The sequence below is a fragment of the Balaenoptera physalus genome (assembly GCF_965194825.1).
Source record: "Balaenoptera physalus genome assembly, chromosome: 5".
Classification (NCBI taxonomy): Eukaryota; Metazoa; Chordata; class Mammalia; order Artiodactyla; family Balaenopteridae; genus Balaenoptera; species Balaenoptera physalus.
In genome coordinates, this window is record NC_138884.1 from 101490266 (window position 1) to 101508675 (window position 18410).

At 39.1% G+C, this 18410-nt stretch overlaps 1 long non-coding RNA gene across 2 annotated transcripts in view; it reads left to right on the top strand.

The window, feature by feature from the left end:
- LOC309660942 overlaps nt 1–18410 on the top strand; it is a 52035-nt gene that overhangs the window by 22894 nt on the left and 10731 nt on the right. The window contains exons 2-4 of one of the 2 annotated variants that reach the window (XR_014263741.1): nt 4196–8719; nt 9644–9684; nt 10255–18271. This is a non-coding gene — a long non-coding RNA (uncharacterized lncRNA). Of the gene's footprint in view, nt 1–4195; nt 18272–18410 lie in introns of both variants that reach the window. The other variant, XR_014263740.1, reaches the window with a different exon arrangement.

Here is an 18410-nt window from a genome sequence, read left to right on the forward strand (position 1 = left end):
TATGTGTTAGTTATTGAATAGAACTCAGTTGAATATAGAGTTCTCACTAAGGTGCTTGTCAATAAGAATAAGTCTCTTTTTGCCTAAACAGATTTGGAAATATCTACCAAGTAGCAAAAATACATAAATAAATAAGTCTCTAATTGTTGTACCATCCAGCCCTGGGAGGAACAGAATTCCTGACACATTGCCTGCACCTACAAGTCTCTTTTGGGTCAGGGGCCGTAGCTGGTGGTTCAGTGTATTTTCCCATTGTTTACTCCAGAACCCACAGGCTCATTGGCATCAGGACCCCTGCTTGATGTCTTTTGGAAGTGATGACACACATTTCGTGGTGGGAAGGGGCAAAGATGACAGGCCTTGGACAGAAAGAAAACTCACCTGTCAGTTGGCATTTGCAGTTTGCTGTCTGCTGCACTCGCCAAGCTTAAGGCAGGGCCTGGGGGAATTTAGGGGCCTGCCGTGCCTTCTGAGAGCAGACTTCACAGAATGCCCTGGACCTCTGCTGGTATGGCAGTGAGTCAGGGAGCACGGGGTGGGGAAGCAGCTGGGGTGAAAGCAGAGAGAGGATAAATCAGTGCAGGAAACAGCAGGCCAAAGTTTCCAGAAGAGCTGCTACCACTGCCTGCTGCTTTGAAGTGAAAGAAAGCAGACAAGAGTCAGATGGCTCAGAGGGACCCAGAGGTGAGAGAAGAAACATTTTCAGGAGCTTCAGCACCAAAATAGGTTTTCATTCTGGATGACCCAATCCAGATTTAGAGTCAGCTAGATCACACACTTACACACACACCTCTCTCTCTGTCTGTTGTCTATCTATCTATCCATGAAAAGACAAAGTCAAACCCACACTGTCTGGAACAAGAAGAAATGGGTCAAATCCTGAAAGCTGTTCCTTTGGTATCCAGGCTGGAATTAAGAGATTTATTCTGCCAACAAATATTAAGTGCTGCACGTCAATAAACACACACACACACACACACGTTCATAAAGACGTGAGGTCACTCCTGAGACCCAAGTGAAAAGTTAGGTTTTACCGAATTGGGGTTCTAAACTCAAGGCTACTAGGCAGGTTCAGCAGAGGGGTGGAGGGACTCTGCACCCGGGAATGAAGACATTCCGCAGCCTCATTTCCTGGGGGTGTTGCGATTTGTTAGCAAGAAACACGCTTGCGGTTTGTGATCTAAGGCAATTTGCGGAAAATATATAAAATGTATGGAAGGACTTTTTATAATGATAGAAAAAAATGTTGGAGGATCATGAGTAAGCGTGCTGAATGGTGGTTTTCATTATTGTTAAGGACTGTTTTGCATAAGAACTTTAAATTTAGCGTATTCACAGTACTTCATAACAGATTTAAGGTAAGAAATTTGGTTTAATTGCTTTCCATAATACTCCTCCCCAACATACTCCTTAGCCAGAGTTTCACACTCTGAATGGGCTCCCTGGACTTAACCTAAAAATGCGACATTGGCTTAGCAGTCAGGCTGTGAAGGGAGGGTACAGGTGTGCGGGCTGAAAAGCTGGTGACCCTCGTGCATTGTGGTGAAGCGTGGGTATAACATTTCCTTGTGATACCCTGGAAAACTGACCACACGCTGACTAAGCCTGCAGCTTTAGGGAAAAGAAAAACATTCAGAATGCTGGTGTGTGTTCTTATTGGTCATTTCAGCAAAGCCCTACGAGAGCAATGCGCTGAGGCCAGAGCTAGCCAGCCTGTGAGCACAGCAGGGAGGGAACAGACCTCTGCGTGGATGGAGGCTCTCTTACTGCAGATTAAATCCTGAATGACAGAGTTAAGTCACGTGAGGTGCAGCAGAGCTCCGCACTCCAATGGAAACAGTTGACAGGTGGCTCTACCCACAATCTCATATTGAAATCTCTGGAAGGCAAGGTGAGACAGGCCTGAAGCAAACATCAGATTTAGGAAGCTGCCTTCTCCACCAAGCCTAATCAGAGACCAGCAAATCAAAGGGCAGAGCTTTTAGCTAAGCCTACTAATACATTGTGAAGGTACAGGTGGCTATGGGGGTAGGGGGGCAGTTTAATCCACTTTGGAGTTCAGGGAACATTCTGACTCTCCACAGTTTTTCCCTGTTTCACTTCTTGATGAATTGATGTTTAAGCTGAAACATGAAAGACAAGTTAGAAATTAGCCAAGGGAAAAGTAGGAAGAAGACTTTCCTAGCCAAGGACACACTGCAAAGAGGGGCACACCTGAGAACAGAGAGAAGCTCCAGGGTATTGTTAGCTAACCCTGGCCATGATATGGTGTTCCCTTTCCTGGCATACTGAAAATGGCACAGGATTTTCAGGTATCCAGATTTGAGTCTGAATATTTGAGTGCCTCTTATTGTTATATGACAATTGGCCATGGTCATAATTCTCCACAACTTCTGTCAAATGGAATAGTAATAACTACCTTGTGAGATCTGACAAAGGGAAATTATGTGAAGTAATTAGAAAGGTGTTAGGTACATAATAACTGCTTAGTAAGTGTTGACATCTTTGTAACATGATGATCCCTACATATTTTTCACAGCCAAGGTGACCCTTACTGCTTTCACAAATCCTTTCTTCTCTGATAATTCCAGCTCCTTTCCCCACTTCTTTAAACTCCTATATTCCCTTCTCTTGTCAAAGAATGTAGTTTTTCATTTTTCATTAAAGTAAAAAAAACTAATATAAGTTTCACATGCACAACACAGCGATTCAGTATTTTTATAGGTTATATTCCATTTAAAGTTATTATAAAATAATGGCTGTATTTCCCGGTGCTGTATAGTTTTTAAAATTAGCCTTTACTCACTAACATGATTGTAACTCTCTAAGAAAAACTTCTCATAAACTCCAGGGTAGCTAGAGAGTTAATGAACACAGAGTTGGTAATTTATGATCATAAATTTTCAGGGCTAGAAAGGCCCATAAAATTATGGTTGTTGAACTACCATAAATGCTGAACTTGATGGTGCTCATGCAACGAGAGTACCTGAAAATGAACCAGAAATATACTCAGGGAATACATTCCCATAGAAACTATTTTGGTGTGAACATGTATACATAGATGCTAAATGCTACAGAAATTTAATAATTTTGGGGGGTCGGGGGAGGGAGAATAATGTTATCTATTCAAACAGGTGGCACACAGGTAACAATGGACTCTGTTACACTGAGGGAGTCTGCTTACCTGGTCTGCCCCTCTGGGAAGGAGAACCCCAACTTATGTGATCAGGTGGGTTAGTTCATTTCAGGTACATTTCTCAGTAATACCCCAGATGGTGGTTTACTTGGTACCTTAGAAAGAGAGCAAGGATTAGTTGAGAAGAACTGAACCTAAACCTAGAAAGAAGCTGTATTTACTAAATAAATAAATGAAACATAACAAGTACTCTGTCATATGCTTACTCTCAGGATGGTGTACTTCTAGGAACTGGTAAAAAATCCTTAACAGGGGTGGTTAAGGGAGGCATTTCTATTCTGATTCTTGCCTGGGCCCTCACATGTCACCTGTTTCTGCATCATTCACTACTTCGGGGTGGTGCATTTGGATCCAGGTGTGTTTAAGTTTGGATTCGGGCCTACTTCTTACTAGAAATATAGTTTTGAGTAAGTTTATCCACCATTTTTGAATTGCAGTTTCTACAGCTAAAAGTGGGGAAGATAACTTTACCTTATGGGATGATTGTGGGAATTGGTGATAAGAAATTTGAAGCTTATGGTGATGTGTGTCACAGAGCTCACATTTATACAAAGATTGCATGGATAACGCTATGGTTTATTACTTTGTTGTTCTTTTTAACATCATCCTTTTCTGTGGCCCACGCTACTCCGTGGTAGATTGGTCGGGTCCTGATAGACAGGGAAGGTAGAATTCACAGCCTGCATTTACTCAAGTTGCCAGCTCTTAACCACACAGTTGTCGTCAGTCCTGTTTCTCCACCTTGGCTCTTGTGTTTCTATAGTTTCTTGTCCATTAGCGACTGCAAGGCTGACACTGGAGAAAGACCAGTATTTTTTCCAGTGTGTTCCCTACTGCAATCAGAGAATTCTTTCTCTCTGTGCTTTTTTGGTAGTAGTTGTGTGGGTGGGAATTTTATAGAACACTCTGGCTCAGGAAAGGGAAAAAAAATCAAGGCTGCACGCTACATCAAAACTTCTCCTCGCATTAATCAAAAACTGACTTAATGTTTTATTTCAGTAGCACGTTGCCTTTTGTACCTGTCAGCTGAACCACCTGGGATTTTGTGGTTTAAACATTTCATTTTCCTGTAAGGATGAGATATAGTGAAACAACAACAACAGAAACAGTAAGTTACACAGATGAATACCTTACTGAAATAACATGCTGTACAATCTCCAGTGGCCAATTCACATGAAAAGTGACTGATTCCTTTAAATATCAATGACTCTCTCTCTCCCAGTATATTAAATTCAAATCCTCCTGATATTTTCATGGTTTATTCCAAAGTACTCTGCTCATATATAATTTTTATAGACCAATGGAGACTTTTAGGTAAAATACTCTATTGCATTCAATTCCATTTATTAAATAAATATATATTGAAACACTACTAAATTCAGAGGGACTAACTTAAACCCCTACAGGGCTCCAAAGATTTCCTGTTCGTAAACAACTTATTTTGTTTCTTCTCTACATGAAATACAATCTGTTTTACATATAAATAGAGGTTTCTTTTAATTATGGAACATCCAAATTGCAATCATAGCTCTTTTTATTTTATATGGCATGTATTTCCCAGGGTGAATAAGATACTTCATAAATCAGAGTAGAAGGATATATTCAATTATGCAAGATGCTACGTTTCCAAAAATGTAAGCAGTTGGACTTGAAATATTTTACTTCAATTCGTACATGTATTAAATAAGTATATTTTGGGCACCTACTATGTGCCTGACACTTTGGTAGTATCTGAGAGATGAATAAAACAAGATCCTTACTCTCCAGGGACTCAAAATCCAATAAACATACAAATTACAATAAATCATGGTATGCACAGCAACAAAGGTGTGTTTAAGGTATTGAGGAGGCTACTACAGATATAGAAGAGAAAGTTGGGGAGCAATCTCTTGATTTCCTGCTTCTTCCAAACAACCTGTTCTCCCTGGGTGTTCCCAGTTGGTGAAGCCAAAAATCTAGGCATCGTCCATGAATCGACCCTTTCCCTAATCTCCCACATTCAATCTACCAGCTGGTCCAGCCAAACCTTCCCCTAAGCTGTATTTTAGGCCTGCCAAGACTTCTGTCTCCCCACTGTTACCCCTCAAATTTTAGCTCCCATCATATCTCCTCTGGTCCTCTTCAATAACCAATTTCCTTTGTCTCCCTGCTTCCATTTTTGCCACCCTACAATGCATTCTTCACACAGCCGTAAATATGATGTGTAAACATATAAATCAAATTATGTCATTCTCCTGCCTAAAGTCCTTCAGTGGCTTCTCGTTACATTTAAAATTCAACCCAACATTGGACTTTGACCTACAAGGAGGTCCAACATGATTTATCCCAAGCCTTCTTTTCCTTCTTCATCTCCTTCCCTTTTCTGCTCAGTTCCACTTTATAATAGTGGTGAAATGTACAAATAGTGCACCATCTTGGTTGCTACAAGTTATATTAATGCAGCTGTGTACATCAACCCTCTTTCTGTTTTTAAATATGTCTAGCTTGCTCTCACCTCAAACTTTCTGAATGAAACTCTTTTCCCCCAGATATGCCCATGGATGGCTCCTTGTTTACTTGCAGATCTTAGCCCAGAAGTCACGTCCTCACTCTCTATCAACTCACTCTTTTTAATTCTTCACAACACTTTCCTATATCTGAAATTATCTTGGTATATCATTTCTTTATCTTTCCTTCCCAATCCCTCCTTACCCTTGCCCTCTACACACACACTCAAATGTGAGCTTCACAAGATCAAGGGCCTCTTAGCATTAGATAAGCACTTAGCATTAGATATTTGTGGAATGAATGATTTCATAGGCAAGATGACATTAGAACTAGGTAAACTCTTATTAGATCAAGAGGGTGGAGTGTGGATTTAAAACTATAAGCTATTGTTTGTTCCCAAATTGCCTCATGAGAGAGAAATGTAAACATAAGGAACTGGCAATATCATGGCTCACATTCCAATTGGGAATAACTTCCTGATAAGCAGGCATAGTATGGATTGAAATAAGCTTCGCTCCGTGCAGCCAGACAGACTAAGACAGAGTACCCTTGGAACATGTTTTCATTTTTAAAAAATTTTGGGTGTCAGAACTGGGGTCTACAATCAGAAGTCAACACATGGTTTATATCTTTCCAATTATACTGTCACTCTCTGGTATTTTTAAAGGTGAAATTGTAATTTAAAATTTAAATACTTTTATGGGCTTTTGTGTGTGTGCATGATTGAGAAGAGGGGTCATGAGAGTTTATTGGCAAATCTGGCATATACCGAACATATTCAGTGACAAAATCACAAATCATTTGCAAGAGTCTCGGAAATAAAAGCTCATTTAATTATCTGTCACGAAAGCTTTTAACATAGGGAGACTTGAGCTAACAGTGACAAGAATCTGCAAAAAACCCCACCACCTTTTTTACATTTTCAGGAGGCCATTCCTGTTCTTAATTGAATCTTTCAAGTTTTTATTATGATTTATGGAGCTATTGGAAATAAATCAGCTTCTGTCTTCTCATTGTCTTTATGGGGAGTTTACCCATTTCCCAGGAATTGTGAGAATTTGTCAGGTAATTATGGAATCTGGCCTCTTCGAAGTCCAAAGTGTAGACCTCTCTAGAAAGCACAAAATTAGAATGTGGATGACTTAATGAAGAGATTTTTTTTCTTCAAATTAGCATTTATATTTTCCCAAGAAATTTATATAACCATAATAAATGTCTGATGTTAATGGCATAGACATTCTTATCATCTGAAGTCTAATTATTCTATTTTCTTTTTTCTAGTAGATAACTAGCTATTGCTAACATTTTTGGTTTCTGGGAGTTTGGGTTTGTCTCTGCATCCCCTCCATCCACAGAGCTCATCTGGTTTCAGAGCTACACAATCACTTCTGTCCCAATGACATCCTGATTTCCAGGCTAGACTTCTTACCCAAGCACCAGGCTTTAAATGATCCCAGGATATTTTCATGCAAAAGCTCAACCACTGTATAAAATTCAACAAACCCAACTAAACCAAGGCTACTCTGCCATACACTTGTGTCTATCTTTCACTCCCTCATCCCCTACACTCCCTCTCCTATATTCCCTTCCATCATTTCCTCATCCCTTCTGTTCAGACTGTAGCACAGTCTTATATATTATCTCTTAGATTTGTTTCTTCTAGTCCCATTGGGTACACACTTGTACAGACATCATCACACCTAAATCAAGTCATTAATGTCCCCATCTGTCTCCCTGCCTCTTATTCCTTTGCCCTTCAAATCCAGATACATTTTCAGAAATAGTATTAGCAGCATAAAAATGATAGAAAATGATCCAAGAACTCTTCACTTACCACAAAAAGGAGAGCTTGGCATTACCTGTCAAGACAATTTTTAACAACACATCTTAGCTCTTAAGGCCCCACCTTCCCTTGTTTTTCGTAAGCTTGCAATCTAGACAATCACATCTCTTTGCTGTCCTCTCCCTGACCTTTTCAGGTGATCCTGTGTCATTTTTCACCTTGGATGATCTCCTCTCTTCCAATCACTTTTCCAAGTTTACTTTTCCTTCAAGTCACTTTTCAAACCTCATCTTTTCAAGGAAGTCTTCCCTGGACACTAAACTCTATATCCATTTCTTTTTTGACAGTATATTCTCCTGTGTTGCTTTGTGTGCCTGGATCTTGTCTCCCTCCTAAGAACATGAATTCTGCAAGGCAGAGATGTTATTTTCTGCAACCTCTGCATCTTCCACAGTGCTAAACATTTTTTTAAATGTTAGTAAGCACAGCAACAAAGAATCAGTCTAGTATATAAGCTCCATGAGGGCTGGGGTCATGCCTCTTCTGTTCCCAGCTGTGTATCCTATAGGTAACACAATGCCTGGCCCATAACAGGTGTCCAATATATATCTTGTGATTCAGAGAATGAATGAATAAGAGCTGAGAGAGACTCACAAGTTACAGTGAAAACCCTCCTATGTCAATTTTTATAGTGCTCATTTAACAAGTAAGGGTGATTAAGAGAAAGAAATACCTAGGGTAGAATCTCAAATCCAATGCTATCTATCCATGAGTTAAAATAGAAACCACAGCATACATATGTTTAAAGAAACTAGTGTAGGAGGATGACCCATGACAGTCCGAATCCAGTCACCTCAAAAAGCTCAAAACTTCGAGATTTCTGTTACCTTTGGTCAGGCACGGAGGACAAAGTATCACAGAGCAAGATCGTACAGTTGCTTCAGGCAGGCGGAAAGCAAGGGGGAGGGGAACTGGTTCCCACCATCAGGAAGCAGGCAGATCTGCCCACAGAGCGATCACTGCAATATGTTCTTAACAAAGATGATATTTTAGTTCTCTTCCTCTCAATCTTAGGGTTAGGTCCCCATGTTAGGAGCTGTCATTTCACACTATGTTCTACTCTAGCATTTATTACAACTGTAATAAATTAATTTTTTTGTTTGCCATGTTTCTTTAAAACGTTACTCCTGCAAAGTACAAGCTTCAGGAAGCCTTCTTGTGTCCCACATGCCTGGAATAGAGCCTGCAGCATAGTAGGTGCTCAATATAGATTTGTTAAATGAATGAGGAATTCTAGGTCTATACTCAAACGCATGCGCACGTGTGTGTGTGGGTGTGTGTGTACACCCATGCATGTGAGAGACAGACAGACAGATATTAAAGTTCTGGATAGACCTGAAGACTACAGGACAGTCTCAGAGAAAAACACTGAAACCCATAAAGGGAATGGAAAATACGTGCTAAGAGAAGAAAAGCTCACAGTTGATGTTGTGAAATTTAGAGATAAGAATGTTATAGAATGAGGCAGCTCTGTGACATGAAAAGTGCCTATTCTTGGCTGTCTTATTTCATTTGTACCTATAAAATGGGGATAATAGCCATTTTCCCTTACATTAGGGTTAATTGGGGTTGTGTATGTGAGACATTGAACCCAGTCCCTGGTTTCTACACAAGAAACTACTCACCCTCTTGACAATTTTCTCTGAATTCACAAACTCATAGGCTATTCTTTAAGAGAATATGATGAAACAAACCTGAGAAAACAAAAAAGCGGGAAATACAAAACACAGTGTAACAGATCCGATTGTACATGTTCAAAAATCATTCAAAGCCTTGCAAAAAGGAACTAGAAAATGTTTCCTCTGATGTCATCCCATCCTAAATACTATGTCTATGTGTACTTATATGTCTGTATCTCTCTTTCCAGTCATATCTCGGACTGCATTTGTCCATATTTGTTCATGTATTTTAATTAGTGGTAGACTTTTTAGCAACTGATATGTAAATAAGTAAAAATCAACATTTTGTAAACAAAAAGTTGAAATCTCCTCCTTCTCTTCCTCTTCACCCTTGCTTGTTTTGTTTTGTTTTTGAAGTGACCAGATATCAAAACAGATTTCTTCCTGTAACTTTGGAATATCTTACAGAGTTTTGATGAACTTAAAATTTTGTTTTAGGTACAAAGGGCCACAATGAAGTTTTTAAAGTAAGTGCCAAGGTAAGTTCTGCTGACTTCAACATCTGACGAATGCTGGGCATTTTCCTTTATTCACAGGCTGAGCAACATTAATCTTTGTAAAGACATTCCTCCATGACTCAAGTGCCCAGAGTGATGGTGTGAAACACTGGTGCACTGTTGACCAGCCATCTTCCAACAGGAAGCAAACCAAATCTTGGGCTGGGATCTTTTCCTGAAGTGTATAGTCAGGGACTTGAGATCTCCCTCTTAAAATTTAAATCGTTGAATAAATGTTGGGATTAAAAAAAAAAATCTCGGTGGTAAAATTGACTGCATCAGTTCAAAGCCCTTTTCAACCAAGGGCCCTAATGAAGCTCCACTGTAAAGAACAATGGTTAGAGGTAAATTTTAGGATAGGGGTGAAATGTGAGCAAAACTTTCAAAATAAGAAGACTTCCCTCCTAAGAGATTCTGTTAGATTTTGTCATTTAACAGTAAGGTAAGTATTAATATTTACTGGACATTTAACATGTGTCAGGAATTTTGCATGTTAAATCTTTGCAGCAACTTTGTGTAGTAAATCTTATCTTTCTTATTCGTCTCTTATAGATGAGCAGACTGGAGCACTGAGAGGTCAAGAAACATGCTCGTGCCATGCGTCCAGTAAGTGGCTGAGCCAGGGTTTAAGTCCAGGCAAATGCATTCCTCAGGCCACGGGCTATGCTGTGTGCCATTGCAACTCATGTTGGTAGCAATCAGAATCTGTCCTTAGGACGGGGGCTACCAGTGGACTGATTATATATGATTGGGAGATTTTTTTTTAATTTTTAATATTTTATTTGTTTTTATTTTTTTCTTCTAGTTTTATCGAGATATAATTGACATACAGCACTGTATAAGGTGTACACATGACCCAGCAATTCCACTCCTGGGTATTTATCTGAAGAAAATGAAAACACTGATTGAAAAGATGTATGTACCCCTATGTTCATAGCAGCATGATTTACAATCTTATTTACAATAGTCAAGATATGGAAATGACCTAGTTGTCTATCAACAGATGAATAGATAAAGAAGATGTGTTATTTATATATATATATAAAATACACACACAATGGAATACTACTCAGCCTTAAAAAAAATAATGCAATCTTGCCATTTGTGACAACATGAATGCACCAAGAGGGTATTATATTTAGTGAAGTAAGTCAGGCAGAGAAAGAAATACTGTGTGATTCACTTATATGTGGAAGATAAAAAAAAAACAAATAAACATAACAAAAAAGAAACAGAATTATAGATACAGAGAACAAACAGGTGGTTGCCGGAGGGGAAGGAGGTGGGGCGAGGAGAGAAATAGGTGAGGGAAATTAAGAGGTACAAACTTCCAGTTACAAAATAAATGAGTCATGGGTATGAAATGTATAGTATGGGGAATATAACAATGATTATATAATATATTTGTATGGTGACAGATGGCAACTAGATTTATAGTGGTGATCATTTTGAAATGTACAGACATATTGAATCACTATGTTGTTAACAGGAGCTAACACAGTGTTGTAGGTCGATTGTGTGATTTCTGATCCAGACAGAGGACTGATATGTTTTTATTATGTCTTTATTCACTTCTGATGGAAAAGAGGTATGTGTTTTCTACTGAAGAATGAAGAACTTCAACCTCAGTAAAGGCTTCGATACCTGATGTGGCCTGCGTGATAATTTACTTTATTTGCAGTTTACCTGTCACTGACCTACAAAGATAGCATCTGGCTCTGCTTACAGAAAAGCAGGAACTCATGATTAACTGCCTTTGACTGTGCTTTTCCCAAAGCCGTCTGCATCTGCTGTGCTTTGCAACTTAAATTTCCAAAAAGCAGCCCCTCCTGACATGAAATTAGGTTTCATACAAACAGAAGTTCCACATCAAAAAGGAAAATGAGTAGAGGGTGTAATAATTTAGTGCTAGATGTTCAAAGAAGCAGGGCCCCAAATAATACATGGACTGAAACTGTTTAGATAACGTACCTAAAACAAACAGTATTTTAACAGGTGAAATTATTTTCCTTTTCCCTGAACATTTGACATTAGTGACCACCCTGTCAGAGTATGTTTGAACATGTGGGAGGGACTTAACAGAAATCAGCAAAACCTTCCTGAGGGTTTTTGAAGGAAGAGGACTTGACTTGTCAAGGCTAGAATATGGGAAGGGTGATGCATTTTAGGCAGAGGGAGAGCATGAACAAAAAGATAGATGTGGGAGGAAAGAAGTTTCCGGAGGCTGGGACGCCAAGTGTGAGACATGGAATAGCTAGCCAGGTAGTTCAGAGGCAGCTCTGGAAACACTTTTGCATTATGCAAAGAAGTCTAATTTTATTCTACAGGCAAAAGGAAGCCATGAAATGATGTGAAGCAGAGGAGTAACATGATTAGTTTCAGATTTTAGAAAGCTCACTGGAAGTATGGTGGCCACTGTATTGGAAAGAAGTAAGAATGGAACAAGAGAGGACTAGTCATGAGGCTACTGGAATAATCCTTGTAAGAGATGATGCTGGCTTGAACTGAGGCAGTAGCAATGAGTTGGGACACGGGGGTGGATGTAAGAGGTCGACCTTAGGCTTTTGAGTCTATAAATATGGTGGCTGATTGTATTGGGTTGGCCAAAAATTTCATTCGGGTTTTCCATAAGCTGTTATGGAAAAACCTGAATGAAATTTTTGGCCAACTCAATATGTGGAAGTAGAGGAGCCAAGGATAACTATTATGTTTCTGACTTGGGTACCGGAAGATGGAAGAGACTTGCATCTGTTTGTCTGCTAAGAGCAAAGAACCAGTGGTGGTGAAAATGTTGGATAGATGGGACAGATGAAGGCTGTTTGATGTCTGTCTTGGAGAAGCAAGAGGACACGGGATGCCAGTGGAAGAAGAAACCCCTTCCACTGAGGTGGGAGATCAGAAGATAAAGAGGAAAGAGGATGCAGGTAAGTCCGTGCTGGCATAGTGGATGGGGTAGCAGTGCTTAGAAGGCTGAGAGACTTTTGAACTTTCTCTAAGAGGTAATAGACAAGATTTTTGGACAAAGGTGTTAGATAAGAAACTCGGGGAGAGTGAAGGTTTGAACTGTTGGCACAAGAGAAAGGAAAGTAGCCTAGGAAGAGACAGATGGCAGCTGGGTAGGTTAGTGGCTTGGAAAGGGCTGAAGGAAACCATAAACTGGCAGTGGTACCATTCTGCTCAGTTCGTGATGCATAACTTGACCCTGCATTGTATTATGACTTATTATCATTAGGGCCACAGGGATGGCAGGGACCATGTTTTGTTTAACCTGAAGACTCTTCAGTGTTCAAACAGAGCATGACCCATATTAAATGCTCGATATACTTTTGTTGACTTGAAATTTGTGGAGCTATGGAGCAGTAGACATGAAATACTATTAGCAAACTGAACTTTTTTTTCCAAGTGCGTTAAATGGCAGTACCTTGGAGAACACTGCAAGTAGAAGAGCCAATATTTTAGGATGGTTCTCCCAGGAGTGACGGTTCTTTGTGTGAACAGGTGTATCTGAAAAGACCAATTTGCTGCCACTGGTCACTTTCCTGCTGCAGACTCTGGGTTTGATGATTTAAGGTGAGGCAGAACACCTGGCATTGTTTACAGCGCTCTTTCTTCACAGTGACAATCTCAAAGAGTCTGGGGTTTCAGGGAGAAAAGTGAAGGGAACTGGAAAAACAGATACAAAGGGATAATGAAGGAGAAGAGTGAGCTGAGGCCAACTGCCAAGTGAAAGTTGCTGCCTGACAGTATATGCTGTAAGGCAAAGAGCACAGAGTTGGACGTAAAAAAAAAAAAGGAAAACACCTAAGTTCTAGTTTGAGCTCAGTCTCTGAGTAATTATATCACCTTTGACCTGTGACCTTTAATCAGTTTTCTGAGACCCAATTTTTTTGGTTATCCAAGGGGAGTCATACATTTGCATCAGACGATTCTTTTAATAAACATTTTGTGAACTGCCCCGCATTCTACAAATATGTAGTCAAAGGCTACAGATGAGAACCTTGATGCAAAGCTGACTTTTACATTGCATGCACGGCATCTCCGTATCTTAGCCTCACTGCCCTACCTTTGCTCCTGCTCACCCCAGCCCAAGTTGTCTCTGTTTCTCTTTCTCCTATCTCTTCAGAATTTTATCTCCAGACAGTCCTTACGTGGAAGTTGCAACTTCAATGTTTACTCCCCAAGGTATCCTTTTCAGTGTATCCAGTATGATCACTGACACACCATCCTTCCAATCTCTAAACATTTGCAAATATGAAGTCATTTGTCAATGCAACTCAATGAATGCTTATTGAGTTGCTATTATGTGTGAAGCCCTGTATTAGGTGCAGAGAATACAGGGATGAGGTACAATAGAGGAGATGATTCTACTGATTCTACTCAGATGCTAACCGTTCATATTAAAGTACTGGGTTGGCCAAAAAGTGCCTTTGGTTTTTTTTTAAGTAAAAATAAAAGACACAGTTTTCATTTTCACCAGGAACTTTATTGAACAATGTATTCACACTTTTGTTCCACTGCCTTCTGCCGTTTTTCAGGCAACTTCATAATTCCATCTTCCCCAAATTTTTTATCTTTTTGAGCAAATAACTGTTCCAGGTTCCTTTTACAGTCTTCCAGGGAATTGAAATTTTTTCCATTAAGAGAATTTTGTAAAGACTGAAATAAATGGAAATCTGAAGGTGCAATGTCTGGTGAATATGGCGGATGAATCAGAACTTCCTAGCCAAGCTGTAACAGTTTTTGCCTGGTCATCAAAGAAACATGCAGTCTTACGTTATCCTCATGGAAAATTATGCGTCTTCTGTTGACTAATTCTGGATGCTTTTCATTGAGTGCTGCTTTCAGTTGCTCTAACTGGGAGCAGTACTTGTTGGAATTAACCGTTTGGTTTTCCAGAAGGAGCTGATAATAGAGGACTCCCTTCCAATCCCACCATATACACAACATCACCTTCTTTGGATGAAGACCAGCCTTTGGTGTGGTTGGTGGTGGTTCATTTCGCTTGTCTCATGATCTCTTCCATTCCACGTTATTGTACAGTATCCACTTTTCATCACCCGTCACAATTTGTTTTGAAAACGGAATTTTTTTTTTTTTAAGTAGAGAATCACATGTGGAATTATGGTCAAGAAGGTTTTTTCACTTAACTTATGTGGAACCCAAACATTAAAGCAATTAACATAACCAAGCTGGTGCAAATTACTTTCATCGCTTGATTTGGATATTTTGAGTATGTTGGCTATCTCCTGCATGGTATAACGTTGATTGTTCTCAGTTAATTTCTCGATTTGATCGCTGTCAACTTCAACTGGTCTACCCAACCGTGGAGCATCGTCCAGTGAGAAATCTGCAGCATGAAACGTTGCAAACCACTTTTGACGTGTTCGATCAGTCACAGCACCTTCTCCATACACTGCACAAATCTTTTTATGCGTTTCAGTTGCATTTTTACCTTTCTTGAAATAATAAAGCATAATATGCCAACTGTTGCTTTTTTTCTTCCATCTTCAATATTAAAATGGCTACACAAAAATTCACCAATTTTGATGTCTTTTTTTAAATGCATGCAGATATGACAGCTGTCACATACAATCTAACAAAATGGTTTCGAATGAAGTTAAAGACAACTAAGTGCTTTTAGAGTCATCTTACGGAAAAAAATGAACGAACCTTTTGGCCAACACAATATATTAATAGAAACACAGAAAAGAAATTGATTAATTTTATCTGAGAAGTTTAGAGAAAGCTTTCTAGAAGCTGTGGTATTTGACCTTGGCCATGAAGAATGAACACAGTCTATATAATTTCACCAGATAGAGAAAGGGGAAAAGACATTTCAGGTAGAGAAAACAGCCTGGTTGAAAGCCTAGAGCTAACAAAGGGTGCTGTGTGTTGGGGAGAATGACAAGTGGCCTAACTGCTCATTCTCCAACAGGAGATTTTTACTACAAGTTAAAAAATCAAATATGGACACAGTGGCCTCAAAAATGGTTATTTCCATTGCTTTTGGAGAGTTATGGCTACCAGAGACTTTGGAACTGTGGCGTAGAAGGGTAGTGATAATAACTGTTGAACATATAAGAAGAGCTGTCCCACCAGCAGACGTTAACTTGACTCATTGTGGAGATCATTTCTTAATATATGCAAATATAGAATCATTATGTTGTACATCTGAAACTAATGTTATATGTCAATTATACCTCAGTGTAAAAAAAGGAGCAATGCATAAGACCAGTGAACTAAGTAGTTTCATCTTTTGTGGAAGAGCCCAAAGATGGCTGAAGATTTGCCATGGTTTTGGAAACGATTAAAAAAGAAGAAAGGAGCATGCAACTTGGTGTTTTACAAACAGACAGACACACGCACATTCCTAATCACTTGAGATGTTCAGATACCTGCAAGGTGCATGGAAGCCCGCCTCGTTCATCTAAATTCTTCTAAATCTTATGGCAATTGATTACATAGCTATAGCTTGTTTGTAAGAGTCAGAGGTGAAGCTGGGTTCAATCATAGGCTTTGATACTTATTCCATGTGGGAACTTGGCCAAAGTATTTGACATCTATAAATACTATAAATCTCAGTTGGCTCATCTGTTTGAAAAGGTGAGAATAAGAATACTTATTTCACAATTTGACAATGAGGATTTCCAAGGATGTACGTAAAGCAACCAGCAGCATGCCTCAAATTTGCAATGTGTTCAATGCATGGTGCTCATTATTACTCTTGTCTTAATTCTATTGCCTTTTCTCTACATTTAATAATAATGACGGTTTAATTTGGCATATTTCACAACCAGATATCAAACTGTATTTTAAAAACTCTTATTCCCACCTAACTGGCCTTGCCAGAGCCAGGACTCCTGAATAGGAATTGATGTGGGTAATAATTTTCTTGTGACCATAGAAAGAAATGAAATTGAGTTATTTGTAGTGAGTTGGATGGACCTAGAGTCTGTCATACAGAGTGAAGTAAGTCAAAAAGAGAAAAACAAATACCCTATGCTAACACATATATATGGAATCTAAAAAAAAAAAAAAAGATTCTGAAGAACCTAGGGGCAGGACAGGAATAAAGATGCAGACGTAGAGAATGGACTTAAGGACATGGGGAGGGGGAAGGGTAAGTTGGGACGAAGTGAGAGAGTGGCATGGACATACATACACTACCAAATGTAAAATAGCTAGCTAATGGGAAGCAATCAAATAGCACAGGGAGATCAGCTCGGTGCTTTGTGACCACCTAGAGGGGTGGGATAGGGAGGGTGGAAGGGAGACGCAAGAGGGAGGGGATATGGGGATATATGTATACGTATAGCTGATTCACGTTGTTATACAGCAGAAACTAACACAACAATGTAAAGCAATTATACTCCAATAAAGATGTTAAAAAAATAATTAAAAAATAAAATAAATAATTTTCTTGTGAGAAGGTAGGTGAAGAGTTGTGTTTTACCTATTTTATAGGTGCCCACACTGAGGCAGAAACCTTGGATGTGCCCCAAGAAATACAGACTCTGAACTAAAACTACAATTAAATGCCTTTATCTCCAAGCCTGCTGACTCAGTCATTTGCTTCTGCAATCTTGTCCACACGAGTGTATGTCACCAGAGTGCTGAAAGGAACACTCTTAAAGCTCTCTGGGCACCAAGCGGCACTGCCATGGCTAGCATTTCACAAAGAATGAGTCCTTTAGGAAAATCCAATTTGAGAGAAGCAAGAGTAATAACAAAACAAGGATTGCCATTTAATCATATCAAATTACAGACATGTATATCTATATAAATATATGCATACATATATATATGGTAATTGTAAAAGGAAAGAGTAATTCATTTTTGCTGTTCTAAAATTGGATTTTTCCCAAAGGTCAAGATAGAGCTCATTCTTTGGACTTGCATTAATGATACTGTAGCTAACAGAGAATGCTGGGAGCGAGAGCTGAAGCCATTGCATGTTAAATAGCTTCCCTAAAAGTGATTGTCCCATTTATGCATTTGAAAATCTGAATTGTAGAAGGAATGATATATGTCTCAGTCAGGTATGGCCTTCTATAAGATTTTTCATTTCAGAAATTTAGTAATTTAGGCAATTCTTCCTTCATGAGAAAGGCAGCGGTGGCATGGCATTTAATAAGTTTGCAGCAACATTAAGCTCTATTGATCTGAATTAGTATATCTGCCTTTTGCTTTGATAGTTTATTACTGTGATTCACAGGTAGAAAGATGTATAGTCACCCAGTTTCTATGGGCTATGCTAGAAAAATGTATTGCATGTCATTGAATATACTGCAAGTCTTCGGAATAATTTACACAGTGTATTTTGGTTTTATATATTAAGGTTTTTTTATCCTGGTGTTAATATCAGTACATAGACACGTAGAACAATGCACCATAAACACTGACTGAATGAATGATTGAGTTAATAGCTTGTATAACATCAAAGAAAGTAAGTGGTGGATTCAACATTCAAGTTTTAAGCTTGAGAATGCTCAAGTCTTCTGGCCAAGGAGAATGAGGTGGGTTGGTTAGGCCAGAGTTAAGCCCAATAGCCCAAGACTCAGATCTTGATGTGCTATTTTGGCTGCATATCTTTTTTTTTTAAAGATTTTTTTTTTTTTTTTTAATTTAGTTTTGGCTGTGTTGGGTCTTCGTTTCTGTGCAAGGGCTTTCTCTAGTTGTGGCAAGCGGGGGCCACTCTTCATCGCGGT